Genomic DNA, 22,389 nt, shown 5'->3' on the forward strand with positions numbered 1-22,389 from the left:
GAATCTGTTGCGGAGATTCCCGAAGCCAAGATGGCTCTGGTCCCACTACTTTCCTTCTCGTCTTCCAGGAAGCAGCTGGGAGATATGGGGCACCATGGCAACGTTAGGGCCTCATCATTTCTCTTTGGACTTTGTTTTTTGTTTCACGCTTCACAATTCTGTGATTTCAGCATTTTTTGTCAGAGTAGAAGTGAGAAGAAATATATTTGTGTATGTGTCTGCATCTGCAAAGTTGGATTATGATCACAGGGGCCCAAAGCACACAGCTACTTTCATAAGTCACGGTTCATGACAACCAAAGCTTCAGCAGTGCTTTGGTCAATTTCTGAAAAAGAAACATCTCGTGGCATTTCACTGCACACAATAACAATTCATGTGGCCGCATTCTGTGGTCGGGACTATGCTTGTTTACAGTGCAGGTGCGTATCGTCGCTATCAATGCTTGGATGCATGTATGCTTGGGTTCCTGTGTGGTTTCACAATGATTATCACACTTGCATCTTCACATTTGCATTGCAAAAGATAAAAATTATACCTTAGAGCAGGGGTGTCAAACTCATTATATTCGCGGGCCGCGAATTTGGTGGGCCGTATCTGGCCCCCGGGCCTTGAGTTTGACATCTGTGCCTTAGAGTATAAATTGTGACAATGAGAGCGCCATTATCACCTACTATAGTGGATGTGCAATTACACTTTATTCTATTAAGGAAAAAAAGGCATGTTCATTCGGTTCACACAGCCCCCCGGCATCATATATTACTTTACTACTTTGGTTGAGGTAACTATCTTTAGGATACTTACATTGTCTTCTCACTCAATAAAGGTCTCAATGAAACAGGCTTTGGGAATCTGTTCATGTTAAAATGCTGTCTTTTGAAGAGATTGCACTGTGGCAAACATGACGAACATATGATGACTCAGACAGCAGACAGACATGGTTGGGCACGAAAAAAAAAAGAAGAATGAAAGGCGCTCCAAATATCAGATGAAAGCAGATGGCAATGGCTGAAGAAGAGAGGAATTTAAAAAAAGTGGCTGCTAGACATTCTAACAGATGGCATTGCAGGAATATTTAGTCAATTGGGGGCGGCGCAAAGCAGCAGAAGGAGTCAAACAGCAAGAGACTACACATAAATGTGTTAAAAAAATACACTCGGCAGCATAGCAGCCAAGAAAGTAGACCGCAAAAAGCCTCAGCAGTTCAGCTGAGGTAACGATAGCGGAAGTCACCACAACATCAAATATGACAACAAACAATGGTGCTGTTAAAGCAACAACGTGGAGTAAGTTGACATGAAAATATCAGCTTTGAAGTCAATCTGATGGCAAATCACCAACTGTTATATTTGTGGACCAATCAGGCCACCTCTTATGTTGTGTTAGTGTAAGTGGGTGGTACTGTTCAGACTCTTGGTGAATTGCAATGAATTATGTCAACGGTGAGGAATTAATTGTTAACAAAATAGAGGGCACTACTTGGATGCAACCAGCAGAGGTATTGCTGTGACAGTCTCAACTCACTGGCTCTCAAAAGAAGTCAAACTGTGATGACGCTATGAGAAGTTAAGCCACATTCATGTACAAGATTTCTTTTAACCAATATTATTCCTCATAATACGGTTATGGCATGGGAACAGTTCAGAACATCTTTGCAAACGGAATTCTATATTATAAAGTTGTAAATGATCGATGATACAATTGCTTCATTGGATAGTTAAGTTTCCCTGTGATCTGTAAAGGAAATATTTTATCATAAAGTGCTGGTCCAAATGATTTAACCTTTAGCTTGAGTTCATCTCTTTTGAGTGCCACAGTGTCCCTTACAAATAGATCAACAATTGAATTGTTACGCAAAGTCGAGCCTCAGAAGCTAACAGTCTGTCAATGATAAAAACTTGTCAAATGTGTTTCTTATGTAACTGAATTCCAGGATGCAGCTGTCGAAAACTGCTGCATTGTTCAAGACTCACATGCACGGACGCATGCACACACATGCACACACACACACACACACACACACACACACGCTTGCTTATTAGTGAGAATACAGCAAGTGCCTGAATAATTGGTCACCAAGTTCAGTAATAAAATACATCAGGCAAAATATTTTGCTAATATGTATCTATGCAATCGACTAATAGTTATTTTGGGGCGAAAATCCGGCAGCACTGTTGCATGGTGTGTATTGTCCTAACAATGCAACTAAAGTGCATTTTCTATGCATTCACTGAAACAATGATGTTGGGTGTGTACACGATGGGTGTGTATCATACTTTCACACTTTCAAGCTAAGTCTCTTATCTCTCAGAGGGAACACATTCCGAGTGAAAGTGAGAGTTGAATGATTTCGGTTCCTAAGACCAAGTACTGTTATGACTATGAGGACAAACAGCAGAAAGCCTTTGATGGGAAATTCAGCCCACTTTATCAGAAACAGCTTTTCAGCGGCTTAGTTTAATGCTGTGACGCCATATGACCCCAGCAAGTTGCTCCTGATTTAGCCAAGTGCAGTCAACGGCAACTTAAATCACCTCTCATCCTCTTTGACGGAACAGTTGAGTAATGAGATTTCCATAGTATCACAACAACACAGACTGGGACTAACTCCAACTGTGATTCAAGGGGAGTTTTGGTAAATCTAGATCAAAATCTGCAACACAGCTGCTCATTACCTCAAAGAAGAGGGGAATCGGCGGCCAGAGGTTGACACGTTTTGTTTGCGTCTTAGAGAATAGCAGCTGTGCTGATACAGCGAGAGTCATTTTGTTGGTGGAAGGGGGGAATAAGACGAATCCGAACGCATCCCTGTGTGTGTGTGTGTGTGTGTGTGTGTGTGTGTGTGTGTGTGTTGTGTGTGTGTGTGTGAGTTTGGATCAGCTGTGTTTGGACTAAGTGGGGCCGAAGTGAGGGTGCAGCTTGAAGCAGACTAGGCTTTGAAACAGACCCACTGCTTTCAGATGCTGTGTATTCCTGGAAAGAATGTGACCTGCAGCGACATGTCTTGGAAAAGACCATCCTGTACCGACCCCCCCCCCCCCCCACAAGCCTTAACTTCTGTTCAACAGGGATTATTCTAGGGAAAAACGAATCCTCTCAAGTGGAAAATATCACTCCTTGTTTAAAAAAAAAATGGCTCAATTCATCTTGCAAAACAAGGGATATTTTAATGTATATATATATATATATATATATATATATATATATATATATATATATATATATATATATATATATATATATATATATATATATATAGTACATTACAATAAGCTAGTCTGCTGTGTTTGTGAGTAGACATTTTGGAATATATATATATATATATATATATATATATATATATATATATATATATATATATATATATATATATATATATATATATATATATATATATATATATATATATATATATATATTCTGAACTTGCTTTCAGGGTGAGTCTTCACTCAAAGGCTGTAAAAAGAAAAAAAGTCCTTTTAGGACTAAAAGGATTTCAGGCTTGCCGGTGCTGCCTGGAGGATGTCTCTGAAGCCTGAGGAATGCACTGACATCATAGTTTAGAATGCTTAAAGGTTGGGAGTAGTTCAATGTGAACTGCTGACTGAAACCCCTCTGCGTCCTCTCTGCACCCAATTATGGTTTCCCCGTGCCATTTTTGTTGGGTTAAAATACAGCATATACGTTTTACCAGGCAGGATAGGAAAATTAATAAATAAATGTGGGTCGATTTTGACGATTTTCAATCCTCGGGTGTGCTTGATCAAAAATATTTCGCTTTGAGGTTTGGCCCTTCTAAAAAACTATATATTTTAATATGTGACTAAATCATTTTGTACAGAAAAGTACAAGCATAATAGGTGAATACAATTTCTGCCTGAATTTTTTATTGGTGGATTGGCTTGAAATAACGACAGACTGACGATGAAGAACAGGTCGCACTGAAATTCCAAAAATATGACTGGTTAGAATTTTGACAATTTTTTTAAGTGTATTTTATTTTGTATCTATTTAGTTCACTTTAGTATTGCAATGACACGCTGGTTATAGAGCAAATTTTTTGATAGCCTCGAGCGATACATGCTACCACAGACCTCATCTCGGGGTGGTGTGTGTTGTTTCTCTGGAAGTGGGTGGTTGAGATAAGACCACAGGACTTCTAGAGAAATAGGGGGCGGCCACATGACAGCAGAGGGGGTGGTCTGGCAAAAACAGGCTCAGAGAGATATGTCAGAAGTTTGTCTTGTCCACAACTAGTTCAAAGAAATCTGACGACTGAGGTCAAAATGTGGTCCAATTGCTCACGTTTTCTCTCGTCCGCTTGTGGTGACGTTTCCATGAAATCAATCAACACAACCAGTGAAAGTTGCCATGCCAATTCCACTTGATCATTTGTTAGTTGTGTGGTGTGTGTCTTTCCATGTTCAGGCATCTGTATTGTTCTCAGAGTAAATAAAATTTATGATACTGACTTCTGACCAGCCCCAATATATTCTTGTGACGTATTTCAGTTTGTCACTTGGAAGACAGCAGCAGCATAGTACTGACTTTATCATGGCCGCACACATGTTTACGCACGGACAGCCCCATTTCAAATCCACCCACCCCCATATCAATAGTCACGATAACAAGCCTAACGCTATATGAATGAGGTCTTTGCAGTCCTTGCTGACTTTATGATTAAATAGTGTACTGTTCTGTTCAAAACCAAACATGGTTCATTCTGGCCGAGTGCAGACAGAAACTTTATGGAAAAAGACAATCTCTTTGAAGAAAAGGTGGACCGCAAAAGACTGAATGTTCTATCACTTCAAAATTTTCCCAGCCTTGTTGTGACGTTTTTAGTGACATGTAAACCACACCGACCACAATCAATGTATCTTTGTAGATCACGCGCTGTAATGGTATCGATCCAAATATTGGGGCGATTAGAAAGATTTGCCGAGTCACTGACGGTTTAGAAGTAAAGTGGTATATATAGAAAAGGATGAGCAATGCTAAAAATGGATTTATTGTAATTGTTCTGAGATAGCTTCGACCATTGTTTTTGAAAACTGCGTTATCGCAGAGAAAAAAAAAAGAAAGCAATCTCCAAACTCAGGACACTGACATAAAAGTTCAAGCTGGTGCTTATTCCTGTAATACTTTTATCATATTCTTGCACAATTGTATTTTGTGCCAGGCTAGTGGATAATGAGACTGTTTAAATGTTCACTATGATGCCACTGCTGTTTAAAAATGATAGTGAGAGTTTAAGCATTTCATATATGGCACAACATGACATATTGTAGCAGCCTATGTGAATCACAATTACTGTGTTTACAAACAAAAGAGCGGACTCCAAAATACAAACTGTCACCAAATATGTTCCCATAATATACAGTACATTCTTTGTTAAGCAACTCCTTTCGTGTCATTTGAATGGTGCTCTGTGACGTGTAAACAAAAAAGAGGTGCGTGCATAGCTGTTGCTGTGTTCACTTTGGCCACTGTAAATGAGTCACATCCTTTTCACTTCATTAGCTTTAAGTGGACACTCCAGGGTTGTATCGAGTGGATGTGGGCATTGCACGTTGAAATGGAAGAAAAAATGATTTGCGCTCCAAATGGACCACTTCTGTCATTCCTCTAAAAAGAACAAGCAATAACTCATGTTCTGCTTCTATATTTGTCCACCCTATTCCCTCATCCCTCTCCACACATGCACGCACGCACACACACAAACAAACACGTACGCAAAGTTGAAATGTTCTTGGTTCAAATATCAGCTCAAACCTTCCTGTGTGGGATTTGCATCTCCTTCCAGTATTTGGTTGGGGTTCTCCAATTCCGCCGACCTCTTATTTTTTGTTACGTGTACATTGTCAAGAGGTATTATTGTGGGTGAAATGCTTGATTATATGTGTACCTTGAGATTGAGTTTATGCCCTGCCTCCTGCCCTCCTGCTTAAGATCGCCTTTGACCCTCAAGAGGATGAAAAAGTGTGTCGTAAAGGTTCCAGGGCCGGTATTACCAAATATATATTTCAAATCTAAACCACCAACTCCTACTACTGGTTGCTTCATCATGATAATGTGGCTGCTAACAATGCCCTCCGTTGACCATCCATCTGACATTTTCTGGCTGAGTAGAACATCCCTGGGCTGGAGTAATTTCCTCACTTATTCCACCTCGCTCATTGTGATCCCCCCCCCCCCCTTCACCAAGTACTAGGGGACCTTGGACGATGAGGCTGACAGTAAGACGGCCATTAATGCAGGTGCCAAGGATCCTAAAAGAATCTTATGAAGAGTCCATAAAGATGTGGAAAAGAAGGCTGGTCAAGTGTTTTAAAACTCTGGTGCCGTACTTCAAAGGAGATTATTTATAGTTTGTGCTTTGAATATATATTTTGTATCAGCAATCCCGGGACCTTTCTGACATCCTGTACCTCATATGTCTGTTATCTAGACCCACAAATAAAGTAAGGTTTACATTTGTTATGTTTCTGTTGTGTAATTCTTTTCATTGACCGGTAAATAAAATGTAAGCAACAATGACAACAACAATGTGTATTACATAGCATCTTACCCACCTGCGTATTGGTGCTGCAATGCGAAACCTGACAGGAGCATTAGCGTCATTGTCACACCTGATATTAACACCGACTTCCTGTAATAGTGCAACTCACTCACACTATTGTTGAATAAGTGGAAACTGAGCAGGAAGAAATCCCCATTGAAAACTGCTTTCCAGTTCCCTTTCGGCAAATTTAGACTCACTTCCCCCTCCTGGGTTTTCCGGACAGCTTATGACCCACCAGTAGGGGATGCCTCTGTTTACTGTGGCAGCTTTTTCATTTTAATCTCTAGTGTCATCAGATCATCAAAGGTGGCGGAACAACTTGTGTTCAACAAGCGCTGCCAAGAAAGATGGAAACCACGCACGAAAATTCACTTTGGCTTGGCACTTGGGCAACATCATTTTGATGGGTTCCTATCTGATCAGCAACATATGATCAGATTGGCACCGCTCAGTGCAATTAATAAGAGGTAGATAGATATGCAGCCCTCTATTTAATCTGGCTCACAGAGAATTTACATAACTCAGGAATTTTTAACAATTGTTATTGTTGTTGCTGTGCCAAGTTACTGAATTGGCTATTGTATATAATTGATCATTAAAATTGATTTATACTTTGTGCTTTAATACATACAGTAAATCAGAGTTGGTACTTTTGTCAAATTGCATTCTACTATGCTGTCCTAGTTTGCAAATGAATACTGGGTAGCTACATCTCAAGTCCCCTTTGCTGGCGCCGCACGATGCCATTTCCATTCAAGTGATTGTTTGGAAAGCATGGATAATTGACGGGTTTTACAAGGGACTCAATTTCCAAGTAGCTACAGTTAATGGCTAGTCAGTGGCATGGATGCTTCTGCACAGATCAGCATGAAGTCATTGTGGTGCTAACTGTCTGTGATGCTCCATTGTTATACAGTGATGGCTGTAACAATAGATTGCATTCCAGGCTTGGTGGGCCATGCAAAACCATTGCATATGCACAAGGTGTGTGTGTGTGTGTGTGTGTGTGTGTGTGTGTGTGTGTGTGTGTGTGTGTGTGTGTGTGTGTGTGTGTGTGTGTGTGTGTGTGTGTACACTTGACTCTGCACATGTGCTTGCATGTGCGTTTGCGTGTTGACTGTGCCCTCTGACCACTCTTCCACTATAGGAGGTTTGCCACAATGAGACTCTTCTGGCTACATGCTGGGTGGCCCATTCATGTGCCACCATGCACGATGTCCTCCCGTGGCATGGACCTGGGGTGCAGAGTGTGGAGTGTTAATGACAAGAACTTCAAGCAAGGTGGTTCCAGTTAAGTGCATATAGACCTTAACAACACTTAGTGTATACCATTGAGTCGTTTTTTTGGACCCATACGAGAAACCATTTTTCCTCCCAAGGACTCAAACACACTAAAATTAAAGCACAACACAAAAGTCACTTTGACAAAAATAGTAAATAGGACAGATACTGATGGGAGATAATTTACTGCATACAAGAAATTAGGTAGGGGTGAACAATATGTCCCACAAACACAGGGTGATAAATCCTTGTTAGAAAATGCTTTCATTGTCTTTAAGAGCACACGTTTTTTTCTTCCACATGATGGACTCTGCTTCCAACGTACAACGAAGAAACAGGCCACACAAGACGCAGAAGAGGAGCGAGTCTGAACGTACACACTTGCCTGATGAAATGAAGCCATTGTGATAATCATTGCAGCCAGAATTGTGATTAGTCAAGGAGTATGTATAGGGTGGAATGAGGGTGGGACCAAGGCTCGTTCATTTGCATGACAAAGTGAGATAATTCAACAAAAAAAGAACTGTGGTGTATAATCCGTTCTATGATTACCAATCTTTTGAGTATTTTGATTAAAACATGCGACACATGTATACACGACGCCTGGGAAATGTTTTAAATTAGAAAAAGAGCATTCAGTCTCTTCTGTCGGGATCATAAAATGATTATTTTACCCCAATTATACAAGTGTTTTCAAAATCGTTAATTGTCAATAATTGTATATCGTCCATCCATCTTTTGTACCGCTTGTCCCCACGGGGGTCGCAGGCGTGCTGGAGCCTATCCCAGCGGTCATCGGGCAGTGGCGGGGGACACCCTGAACCGGTTGCCAGCCAATCGCAGGGCACACAGAGACGAATAACCATCCTCACTCGCACTCACACCTAGGGACAGTTGGAGTGCTCAATCGGCCTACCAAGCATATTTTTAGGATGTGGGAGGAAACCGGAGTGCCCGAAGAAAACCCACACGGGTACGGGGAGAACATGCAAACTCCACACAGGGAGAGCCGGAATTGGAATCGAACCCACAACCTCCTAACTGCGAGGCAGTCGTGCTAACCAGTGCCGCACTAAGCTGCCCCTAATTGTATATCAACTGTGTGGAAATTTTAATAATAAAATAAAAAGTGTCAAATGAAGCACAATAAACACTTTACCTTAACTCTGATCATAAGTATAGCAACACTAGAGGCTCCCAGTAAGAACAATGTGGAGAAATCTACTATAGGCTACAGACGGTACCACACCTTTACAAATTAATGTTCATGATCGAAAGTAGAGTACAGCTACATATATGGCCTGTTAAATCTTCTCGTCTTGCATGTGTTATGTGGTCTCTTGCTGTGGGACCCATGCTCATTAACACATTACCATGAGGGGATCTACCACTAATAGGCCCAAAACCTATTTAGCGTCCTGACCCATGGGGTGCATCTAGTGTAAATTTCCCCTGAGAAATGCTTCATTTGCACAAAGAAACTATCGCTGGTCTCATCTCACTTTTGGGGACCGTCTATTGATCCCTGAATGGGAGTTGTTTTCTTCACTTACGGTACACCAGGGAGCAGGGTTCAGAGGTCATTGTTAGGAACAGATCAGATCTGAAGCTACAATACCAACCATCTGAAGTGCAAGATTTCTCGAAGCATGTCCAGACACACACACGCAGATCATTCAATTTGTGAGTGGATTTGATTGCTAATGCTGACTAAACGGCAGTTGAAATGCCAGTACTTTTGCTTTCACATTTGGAATTTTACAATGTTAGGGACGTTCACTTTTATGGCTCTAAAGGTTGAATGTGAGCATTATAATGCAGATAGAGTTAAAGCACTGCACTGTATATCAACCTCATTTCATTTCAAACTTGAAATGTTAACAAGTCTGCTGTCACCCCAAATTCTTTCTTTGCCCTCCACATGTGACAATCAATATTTTACCGTTGGGCCATTTCCACAGTCTGTCAGTGACAGCCATTGCCATGTGTTAGCAGATTGTGTTTGAGACACATGATGAATCATTCATGAAACATCATCTGTTTAACCTGCTGACACTGACGTTCAACTCACAAAAACAGCAGCTTATGTCCACTTTAAGCCGCACAACATGAGACAGTGAGTAACGAGACAAGTATATTCTGGTAAAAATCTTGAAGGATTTCCTGTCACGATTTGGTCATTTCTATCTTTAACAGTTTTAGTCAAACATAGTGGCAAAGACTTATTCATGAGTAGTTTAACTTTTTATTGGTTTGATTCCAACGAGGTTAAACATTCAAGCTACCGTGTTACATTGGAACTCATTTTGGCAAGGTTGCATTGCAAGTCATTTTATCCATTTAATGATTTGTCACTAAGAGTGGGTTCAATTCCACCGTACTAAATGTCTTGCCTCCAATTCAATACTTTATTATTGAGCCTGAGAAGTACAAACAAAATTACAAAGAGAACTTTAAAATAAAATAAAAAAAGTCACAAAAAAGAACAGACCCAAAAAACAGAATCAGTTCACTTAGCAATCAAACAAGTACAACCTTTTATGGAACAAACATGCTAGGAATTTTAATGTATTTTTTTTTATTCCTGTTTCTAACTGTAACTATCACTCGCACTATGACAAGCATGTCTTTATTTAGCTCTTTATATTTTGTGATTCAGCATGGGTGCAATAGAGAAGAAAGCAAGGTTTGTGAGGTACATTGGCAAACCAAAGGGGATGCTTTTTGTTCAACAAATCTATCAAGTCAAGCAAATGTCTAAAAGCAATAACATGTTATGTGGTCTAGCAGACCTTTCTGAAATGCACAATACACATATACTTTATGTCTGTCTTTTAATTATTTTTTACATCTATTTTTATTGCTTACCAAACACTAATTTACAGAAATGAAATACACTGAATATGATGCGATTGGGAATTCAGTCATTTAATCCAGCAAAAATAAATCATCCAGACATCACTTATGACGCCGTAGATAAAGTTTCCCTCAGTAGCAATAATTTCTCCAGAGTGGCCTGCTGTATATAAAGTTTCAGTGTGTCTTACGCAATCCCAGGGACTCCCACTCTTAACTTTCTGTATGTGACATTTGGGAAAGCGAAAGTGTCGCTATCATATAACCCTGTACTTTGAATTGTGTGATAAAGGGCAGATCAGTTTGATCTAATCTGTGCCGGATGCAGATACACCTTAACTGATTCGATCAGGTTTTATTCTCCACTATGTTGGCTGACAAATACACATTATTGTATGTAAATGTCAACATAACACACCAGAGGTCAGTGAGCTGATTTTCAATATCATTCTAAATTGCTTCCAAGTTTGGATTTGAATCAAATCTACTTGAGCTGAAAGCTTCTTATTCTGCATACCATAGCACAATTCAAATGACGATTTTTTTCCCCACCCCATGATTTGATTTGAGGACATTCACATTGTGTGAATTCTAACCAGATTTTAGAAGGGAAATTTCACACATGAATCAAAGAAACATCTGAATAGATAAGTAAATTTGGTTTTAAAAAGAAAATCTGTCATAACCATGCAGAAGAAAATATAACCAGCCTTCTGTTTTCATTCAGCCTTCCTGTTTTATATTTTAAACACCCAAAGATGACATATTGCTGCAAATAAAACTTTTGTCAACGAGAGAGATGTGCATTAAGTAGAAAGCAGATTTTGTAAAATGCGATTACTGCACCACACGTGTTTTTTCGGGATGCAGCTAAATTGGCAAGACCAATATGGTTGTCAAAAACTTAATTAAAAATAATTAACACATTCTGTTGTGTTGATGCACCTCTATGGAAGGCATTTATGAGGGTCCATTTTGCACATTCATACCAGTAGGTCAGCACCAAAAATAGTAAGGGTTGATTAGCCATGCTTGGAGTTTCAAAATAGAGATCTTACCATATGTGTTATTGACGTCCGCAGTAGTTTCAGGTTACAAGCTTTGCTTGGCCCGGTGACTCTTTGAGAGGGTGGTTCTGCTCTAATAGCTTCTATTTATTTAGCATATCTCACAGTCTTAGCTGCTGTTTCTGCGTCATATTGAAGGAATCAGTGTTTTTCTTGTTAGAAAAAAAAAACAACAAAAAACTTCTTTGATAGCAGTTTTTAAAAAAAAATTAGATTGTCGAGAGGGCTGTGAAAACATGGGCTAATGCCTGCTTATCACTGTGAGGAAATAAATGACAAGTGAAGTGAGTTCAATTACCCGATTAATTAAACAAAATAATCACTAGGTTAATCGATTCAAAAGAAGATTTGCTTGTGGCGAACTAGTTGTCAGGCTCCAAAACACTGTTTTGGATGAAAACACAAGTGTTTGAGGTTAAAAACTGGGTCATGTACACCGACCCACACTCACTGACAGTTGAGTATGTTAGAGTTTGTATAGGCTTAGACCAGGGGTCACCAAGTCCGGTCCTCAAGGACGCCAATCCAGCCTGTTTATGATGCAGCCCCTACTGCAACACACCTGATTCAAAGTTCAGTCATCAAGCGTTTCAAGTGCTTAATTGATGAGCTGAACATTTGAATCAGGAGTGTTTTAGTAGGGCTGCACATAAAACAGGCTGGATTGGCGTCCTTGAGGACCAGACTTGGTGACCCCTGGCCTCGACAGACCAATCAGCCATCAGTCAAATGTGACGAGGCTTACCTCTTGTGGCGTCGGTCCAACTATCGGGATGTTGTGCAGGAAAAAAACTGATGAAAATACACCGCCATAGCCAGACAGCGAGACTCATATTGCTTTTATGTTTATCTAGAAGAAGGTAATGAGCATAATAATGCAGCTCTAAAAAAAATTTCATTTCATCAAAAGAAGCTAGATGCACTGAAAGAATTGTTACATTTTTTAAGAATCATTCAACTACGCTATACAAATATAGGCTGGCCTCCTATGTGTCATACAAATAGTTGGGAGACACACCCTTACCCTTCCGTCTACACAACCTGTTTCCCAGAGGTGGGCACTTTACCAAATTTTGCCAGGCCTTCATCACATCTTTACTATGTCATCACGAGGGATGATCCACACGGCATCCTGCTCGCAACAACAATTTCTGGTGTCTCACTTTGAGGGCATTTGCTATTTTCTTCCTTTGTATCTTCCCTTACGCCTGGACCCTATTTTAAATTGTTGAAGTAGTCCACACCTTTTTTGTAAGTAAACAGGACTCATGTACAGTCACTGTTGATTCATCAAGCACTGTGTTCCAGCTGCTGACGTCAGGCCAGGGGAATGTCAACAAAGCCAGGACTCCAGGGCAAACCTCTCCCACGTTCACTCCTACCCTGCTCACATGAATGGCCCATGTTTATAATAGGCTTCCCTGTACACAAGTGACTGAGAAGCATGAAAGGAAAGTTCCACATCCGTGTGTGTTGTTCCAACTGTGGCAAGAGAAGGTTGCTCCAGCATGCTTTTGTGTTGCTTTGTTTGAAGTGTCCACATTCTGAAGCTCAGTGCAGAAGTGCTTGTCAGGCGTCATCTGTGAGAGAGGAGCAAAGTAAACAGTTGGCTTTGACGTAAAACTACAAGTCAGTCCTCGTAAAATAAAGGATGGTTGATATAATGATGGAGGCCTAACATGTTTGCAGAAGTCGAGGCTGATCACTGGAGTTTTACGATTATGTTCAAGTGAAAGTAGATTCTGGGAACCATGAAAGTATTATTGGATCTTGTGCAGCATAGCGCTATATACTGATCTACATTTGAACTGATCCAATGAGATACAATGTAAAAAGATGTGTGAAATAGTGTGTGCATAGAGAATGATAATGGTGCTTTTTATCTACAGCACTGTCTGTGAGGTATTCATTCAACAATAAGTTTAATTAACTCTTGTTGTAGTTTCCAGTGGTGTATCATGCTGAGAGTTGCTGGATATTACAATTCTCAAAATACAGATTTTAAAGGATTACATATTGACTATTCATGTGGTCTTGGTACAAGAATTTGGATATTTTGTGACGATCAAAACACTTCCTGTCATGATTGTTTGAAGAATACAGGATGTTGTGAATTCCACATTGCTCATCTACTTCCTCCATGTCGCTTGTTTCTAAATCGTCACTAATGTTTATTTATATCCATGCCACCAGAGAGCTGGTGTTTTTTTCACTCATTTTAATCACAGAGGGGAAATCATCTGTGATGACATGGCAACAGTATGTCATCGGAAGAGAACAGATGGAGGAAAAGGAAGAGGGTGTCAGGGAGTAAAGGAATTTTTTCTGCATAGCATTCATGCCCAGGGGACAACATGGCAAGGCGACGCCTCCCGCTTTTCTTCTTCAGGGCAACAGCTCAGGGTGGGTGGCTTATCCTACTGAAGGCTGCATTGTGTCTCAACCATTCAAAGGTTAATCCGCTCATCAGGCAACGGAAGTTGCAATTCCAGAGAATTGACCTCTACATGTGACCTGTACGGGACTTCATGCAATGGTTTCAATCCATTCTCAATGTAAAACATGGTGAGGGTTTTGATGTGGATATATTTATTCTATAACAGCATATACAGTATATACAGTATATACAGTATATATATATATATATATATATATATATATATATATATATATATATATATATATATATATATATATATATATATATATATATATATATATATATATAGAGAGAGAGAGAGAGAGAGAGAGAGAGAGAGAGAGAGAGAGAGAGAGAGAGAGAGAGAGAGAGAGAGAGAGAGAGAGAGAGAGAGAGCTTCATAAGAGGGCCAAAATACTGCGTTAGAATGTAGGTGTGATGCAGTGCAGTTCTACACCAATTTGTTTCTGGGTTCAGCAAGTTCACACTAACCGTCTCAACGTATGGGAACCCAATCATAAAGGTTGGGCTTTTTTTTAAGATTCCCTGTTATAACAATCAAGTAGAGGGGAAAATAATCTGGACTTCCTGATATGGGGTTTCCCAGGGAAGCCGCATTCAGTCATTTCTGGGTCATGACATCAGTGGCAGCAACATAGAAGTGTTTTGATTCAAGGGGAGGAGATGAGGAAGCTGGTGGGAAAAAAAAGCCCACTGCCATCACAGCAACAACAATACCCCCCTATCCTGGGTGCCAATGCAAATCAGCTGTGCACAGTGTCAGGGGTTGGGGCGGAGGCAGGGTTGTATTGACAGAGTAGAAAATAAAACAGTTACCGTCTTTTAAATACAAAATGTAGAATTAAAATACAGGACTATAACTCATAAGAATATTTTTATGGTTCCATGAATGATGACCTTTCGCGGATTCTTATTCATCTGAAATGTTCCTTCTAAGTGATTGAAAGTTCCATTAGTAAACAGGGAAATAGAAAAAACAAAACCCTTTTTTTGCATCTCCGGTTAGGAATTTAACCATTGCCAACATGCTTTGATAATGAACAGTAACAGTACCAAGTTGTTTGGGTGACGACATTTAATATGTCACCACTCTCAATTTCCCACGAGGATAAATGTGTACAAACCTCAGTAGACAAGCCACCCCCTCTCCTCTCTTAACCTCCGTGGGAAGGTGACACAAGAAGCCTTCTTTCTGGTTCAGCACATTCCTTGTCATTCTGCCAGGCTTTCTGAAAGACACGCGTCTCCCCATCATTGGTGGCCTCTCTTTCGGACACTTTTGTTTTGGATCAGAACAAAATATCTTCACAAGTGATTACCAACTATTGGTATGGCAAAGTTGTCATCTTAATAAATGTTTCAACAATGCGATGCTAGTTTTACTGAGTCATTGTTGTGAAAACGTGCCAATTATAGAGAAGCAGGTTGCGCGAGTTGATGGGGATTCACCAGTTGAAATCCGAGCATCAAACAAGTTGCTGTTTGTTTACATGATAACAGATCCGAATTGTGGCTCCGATTCTTTCGTTGCTGTTTGTTTACATGATAACAGATCCGAATTGTGGCTCCGATTCTTTCGTTTTAATTGAATTTTAGGAACATGCAGTCTAGCCATATAGCCTCCTCAAATGCTGCAATTACATTAATTACTACTCAATCTACTTGTTTTTCAATACCAATCACAGTGCATTACTTTCTGGGCCAAATCTTAACAGAATTCACTGAGTGCAGGTTTCCCCAATAAGCTGAAACCAACCAGAAATGTTTGTTTGCAAGTTTGGTAGAGTGTAAATCTGAAACAATCCACCATTACACCTAAGTTTGAGTTAACCCTTTGAGGAACTGATCATGACAAATTACAGACGAGCCTATTCATAGGATACTCGAAAATCCCCTCCGTCAACAGTGCCATTACCAGCAAGAATCTGGGGGATAAAGACAGAGGTCTTATTTCCTGTGATCTCAACTCACATAAGGAGAAGTCTGCATGTGACAGCAGTGGCAGCGTTGTAAACACACCGTCACTCCCTTTTTACACACAGATTACAACTACCCTTAAAAAGGCACTACAATCGTCATAAACAAACCATTCGCCAGTCCTTCGGTAGCTAAACCCCTAATTGAGACAAGTGGGGATAATTTCCTGGAAGAGTAGTACGAGTGGTGCTGGGCAGGTATGTTGATCACCTTTGACCCCAAAGCAGGCCTGTGCTGACATGAAAGTTGACCCATGGTGACCCTTGAGGTCCTTAACAGGCCTTTCAGTGAATGCCTAGCCACAAAGGCCACACTTTGATGTCCACTAGAGCACTTTTCCCATGGCCTCGCTAGTCAAGATTCCTTAAGATCGGGGGTAGGGTGGGGGGCTACCTGAGGAGAGGTCAGGCCACACCGGAGGTTACCCACCGCACAGCTATTCCCTTTTCCTTTATGACACCTCTAAAAATAACTAACACCCCAACCCCTTACCTCATCCGGTCCCCTGCAACACACATATGCAAACTTTCACACATACTGACGACTTCCTTATTTGGGAGGAGTCAAAATGACTTGGCGGCTAATTCCAAGCCTCGGCAGATCATATTTCAGGGTTTGCGTGTTTATTTGTGTGTGTTTAAGTGCGTCAGAGCGGGGCGGTCAAGTTCGTAGCTTCTATGGCACTCCGTAGTTGAGTGGGCAGCTGCCAACCATAACTCTCTCCTCGGGCATCCCTTTGTGATGAGATCACTGCTGGGAGAGGATAAACATATTAAACGCAAGACCACACAGAACCAGAATAGTTTGGCAATAATTGGTATGTTTACAAGTTCACTTCAGGACCACTCACTGGAGTGCTCACTATCTTTGAATACATGCACGTGACAAAAGTCAATTAATTGACTGAAATATGTTCTAAATTTGTTTGCAGACTACGAACTAATTCAAGGATGAAGATAGCGATGATTCGCGCATTTGTCTTGATGCACGCCTGGCGCACAAATTTGTACGTACGCTCGGATTGGTGAAGGAGGCCCATTGTTTGCCTGTCCCATCAGCATAAGTGACATGGGCAGGCTTTGTTTGTGTGAGAGAAGTGAGGCTGGTCCTCATGCTGTGCCGCAGGGCAGTATTACAAGCCTCCTCTAATTATGGGGTAATCTTTTTCAATCACTGTCATGGCACACACAACACCAGGAGACACCTGGCACTGGTCCGCTTCTATCCGTCACATCTCCACGATGACTTGCTGTCAGAGGAAAGTGTAGCAGATGATTTTTAGGGTGCTTTGGGCAATTTAACTGGAGCGCTTCATGGCATGATTGCCTAATGTCTACGTTTATGGTTCTTGTGCGAGACGGACCTTTTCCCGTTATAGCTTTATTATGATGAGGGTGGCCTATTTTCCCTGTTTATTTCTATTTAAATTCGATACATAAGCAAATATATCTGTATTACATACATATGTAAACACTGCCACAAATAGGGGCAAAATTGTGATCATATTATCTGGGGGAAGGAGTTTTAAGTATTAGGACACAAGGCAAGTGACAGAAGGACATTAAAAGGATATACAAATAAAAAATAATCCACAAAAGATGGAAGGTATTGTACATAAATTAGATATTCCCATTTTGGAATCAGTTGGAAAGGACTGCTTTAAATTATGTAGCAGAAAAGCTTCAAAATTTGCTAGATGTAGATTATATTGATCCTTGTTGCATTATAGATTGGGAAAGGGTATTGTAAAAGAGATACAAAGTATTCTGGACACATTTCTGGTATTTTAAGATCTCAGAAACATGCTAAATCTCCCAAGAACAACAAGATGATTGCTCTGCAACTGTCCTCTTTAGAATTAAGATTATATGCAAATCATTATCAGGCATATTTGTGTCACTTAAGGTTTTGTTGGGTCCACCCACGTAACATGTGTTTTGCCTAATAAAGGATTATTTTAATATTGGAAACACAAATATGATGTGTTGGTTGAACACCTTGCGGGTACACCGCATTTTAAAATGTTATCCAAAATATTTTCTTTTCAAATTATTTGAAATAGTTAATGCAAATGGTAGGTATAATTAAGTCATCAACTGCTAAAGAATAATTTAAAGTCAAGTCAAATGTATTTATTTAATCCTTAATCACAAAAAGAACTTCACATGACAATATTCATGACATCCCTTGATCTTAAAAATACCTCCCAATGATAAGATTTAAAAAATAACGTCAATATTTTTGTTAAAATGGACTTTTCCAATTTATCATGCACAGCAGCATTTCAAGTGGTTTTGTAAATTGTAGAGAATTTAAAAAAAAACGATCATTTGTTGCAGCATTAAGAGGTCGTATTTGCAGGGATCAAAAGATATGTTAAAAGGTCAAGTTTTATTTGAGAGAAGCTTCACAAGTATTGCGTTCATTGAACTTGTAGGTTTTTGGACAGCATCTGCTTGATTTTATTTAGTTATTTATTTTGCAGGCTGTCAGAATATCCACCCAGATCTGCTGTTTGGATGTGAAATGCCTCACAACCCCTTAGACCTTTTGCTTAAGGATGCTTCAAAGGTTCTCATGAGGTTGATCGTGAGGGGAGGATGGGGGGGGGGGGGGGGGGGGCACACACGCAAATTTCTCTCCTAGCCATGATGCAGATGAATTTCTAGTAGCCTAAGATGGTGCATTGTCACAGATGGCTTTATTTCACAAAATTCTGTTCATCATTTTGTATCATCAAAGAAAGCAGTCGATCAGAAACGCCATCTACTTTTTAGGGGTTATTGTCACACCTTCAGGGATGCGAAAGGGGATGATTAGCTCACTCCCTGTGATTCTGGCTCAAAACATGTCAGCTACTCCCCTGATTATGTTGCAGCTTTGGAATACGATGGCCATCCACCAACTATACCACACGATTCCATCCTTTTGGACCATTTGACACACCATTGATGGATATGAGCAGAAAATTGGACAGAAAGAAATATAATAAGAAATGGTGACAGGAAATTTCAGCCCAATGCTAGCAATATGTCATGATTCTCCAAGATCATGTTGTACCTCATTGTTGGCTTGGGTTCACTGACTGCTTTTCCTGCCTCTTTCAGAGCACCAGCAGGTGGGATTTGATTCCAGACTGCTGCAGAGGTGACAGATTGGTCAAGTGGTTGAGATGGGAAGTGTCAGAGACCTTCTTTTTCCACGTTTCCAAGAAAGACACAAAGTAGCAACAAAAAATGTGAACTGGGTTAATATGTTACAAGTGTCTGACAGCTTTGTGATCTAGGATGGGAAATAGTGCACCAGGTCAAGGGTGGGCCGAAGGATTGAGATGATACATTTCAAATTTTTTGTAGAAATAGAATTTTTAGGTGTTACCCGCTGCTGACAGTTTCGACTGATTCTCCAGTCTTCCTCATGCTCAGGCGGCTCTGAGGAAGACTGGAGAATCAGTCGAAACTGTCAGCAGCAGGTAAGACCTAAAAATTCTATTTCTACTTGTCTGAGCAAAAGAATTTGAAATACATTATCACGAAAGACATGATTAATCTCATCAAAATAATGAGATGATAAGTGTTTATGAGAGGCTACTATTGCAATATGGGATAAAACAAATTTAAAAAATAATAGAGAGCAAGTGCTTATTGTGAATAATACTTCAGAGGACAACATTGTTCTTTTAGTCAGGACTTTCTAATGTTTGTTTCAGCACGAGACTATCGTGAAGAAGTTTTATTATTTTGACCTTTTCATCGCTTGGAGTTTTGTTAATTGTTAGCCTCTCAAATGGCTAACATTTTGGCCTCGGTTCCAAAGCTCTGGGTTACAAACTTGGGTGTTTGGTGTTTCACACTTGAGTGGGTTAGTTCTGGGTACCCCAGCTTCCTCGAAATCTCCCAAACCGTTCATGACATTCAAGGCACACATCCATGGAACCCTTTGTCCCGTCAAGAAAATGAAAATGCGCCTGTTTTGACACCAAGCACAGGGGTTAGGGCAGAGGAATAATATTATGCAAGTGACTGTGCTATTTTCACCCAAAACGTCTAAAGTTTCATTGTGCAAGTGAAACGATGGCATATCAGGGTGTCAGGATCATAGGTCCACAAGAAAAAGATCTTGTTTGGCGCTAAGAAGCTATTTGCCTCTGCTGTCTTCAAATCCAAAGGAAGCAGTGCAGCTAATAACAACTCCCGCACCACCACTCGCCCCTGACACATGGGCCGTCATTTGAGCCCTGCTGACCACGCAGGCGGGCATAGCTGCAACCCCGGAGAGACGCACTCACCGCTGGCATTTCAAAGGCCTTCCACTGTCATAATGCTTGACTTGGACCTCTCCATTTTCACACACCTCTCCAATGGCCCTGACTGGATATGAGCTCAGCACACGCATACTCCTCTCTGAACCTTTCAGGACTGGGTAAAACACATGCTTTCACACGAATCCGACAATAGACATCATGCATGCTTCCCAGCAGTCGCTGCAAGGTATTCACATAAAAGAGATCATCTGTTTGATTAGCTTTTACATAGTGCACTCTGTACCCATTATTTCCAATTATTATAATGCTACAGAAAAGCCTCAGGTTTATTTCTGCCTGATTTGCATATTTTCTTGGAACATTTCAAAGGTATGAAAGGAATGTGCCACGGGCATCCCAAAAGCAAGTATGAACATTCCGATGTTCTCGTTGTCATCCCAGTCAACAGTTGGGGAAGCCCTCGGCCCACCACCACCACCAGCAAACGTTTTTTTTTCCTTAAAAATACATTTTATTTAGATGTGATTAAATATGTTTTCCTTTTCATTCATACCAAAAATGGTTTTGCTGTTATATGTATACGCTCACTATTCTCAGGCAAACCTCACCTAATACAATTCAGTTTTTTTAATAATAAATAATGCCAATTGCAAAGAATATGTATAAAAAGATAAGAATTGTTTTGATTCCATTTGAACTTTTTTCATCTATGACCTTAATATTTTCGCTGCTTGGGGAGGATTAAAGCTGTGCCCACTGAATTTCAATATGTCTACACAGGTACTGCAAACTATACCCACAACACAGCAATATGGCCTTAAAATACAATCAGTTTTGCTTTGTTTTTAATATAAAAATCACACTTCTTGGTTTTAATCGTTTTGGAAGCACATGCCTTGGGTAAAAAAGAATTCCAACATGTCAATAAATATTTTGCAACTAATGACGAACTTTGTCTTTGGCTTGTTTTACAATGGATTCCTTCCGTGTTATTTGCAAGATGTTTGTTTTTTGCAATAATTAAAGTTGCCAGTGGTTTGAAAAATACTGACTAACTTACTAAGTTACCAACACTGACAGTGATTTTCTAATTATGTTCCTTTCTGTTGGCAGTCATGTTGTAATGCTGCGTTACAGCTGAGTTTTCTGACCGAAAACATGAGCTGGAATGCCACTCAAACTGGGAGGTTGAAGAAAGTCAAAGAAAAAATATCTACCTGACTTTAACAAGTTATAATGCATCCCAACCCCACCCCCGTGAAGATACAGACGACTAAGTGGAAAAAACATCATTTACAAGATTATGGAAAACAAATTTCTATTTATTATTGCATCAATTTAGTGGGTCGACATAACAACGGAATTTGCACTGACAGCGTTAAATGCTTGTAAGATAAAATACTTATGAATAAAGCAAAATATGAAGGCAGGTTTGGTGGAAATCAAAACGCTTTGCAGTTGTAACGAGTACAATTTCAGTGGAACAGATCTGACTACTTTACTAGAATGCAAGAGATTATATCAGCGGGAATGCGCTTTGAGCAACTGAAATTCCTCAAATTGAATGCGTGTGCACCCGTTTTATCACTTGTCATTCAAAGTCAAACCAAACTGGAGCTTTCACGCTGCGTGGGTGTGGATGCCGTGGGGGTGGGTGGTTGTGCATGCCTTTCAAACAATAACTTCGCGCGGGAAAATGGGAGCTCAGGGATGGGAGGAGCAAAGATCGGGGTGGGGTGTTGGTGGGGGATGGGAGTAAATGGAGAGCTTTTTATCTCCAGTTTCCCACATCCTGTGAACGGCTCCAAACGCGGCCACCCAATTTGAAAGAATGAGTGGAATGCGTCCACCCCCCCCCCCCCCCCCCAACCCCGCTCTTTGATGCACCAACTGCTTAAGAGGCATTGTCAGACAACTCAAATGAAGACCAGAGTCCCGGACT

Source organism: Syngnathus leptorhynchus, chromosome 1, assembly GCF_054491065.1.
Source record: "Syngnathus leptorhynchus isolate UIUO chromosome 1, UIUO_Slep, whole genome shotgun sequence".
Taxonomy (NCBI): domain Eukaryota; kingdom Metazoa; phylum Chordata; class Actinopteri; order Syngnathiformes; family Syngnathidae; genus Syngnathus; species Syngnathus leptorhynchus.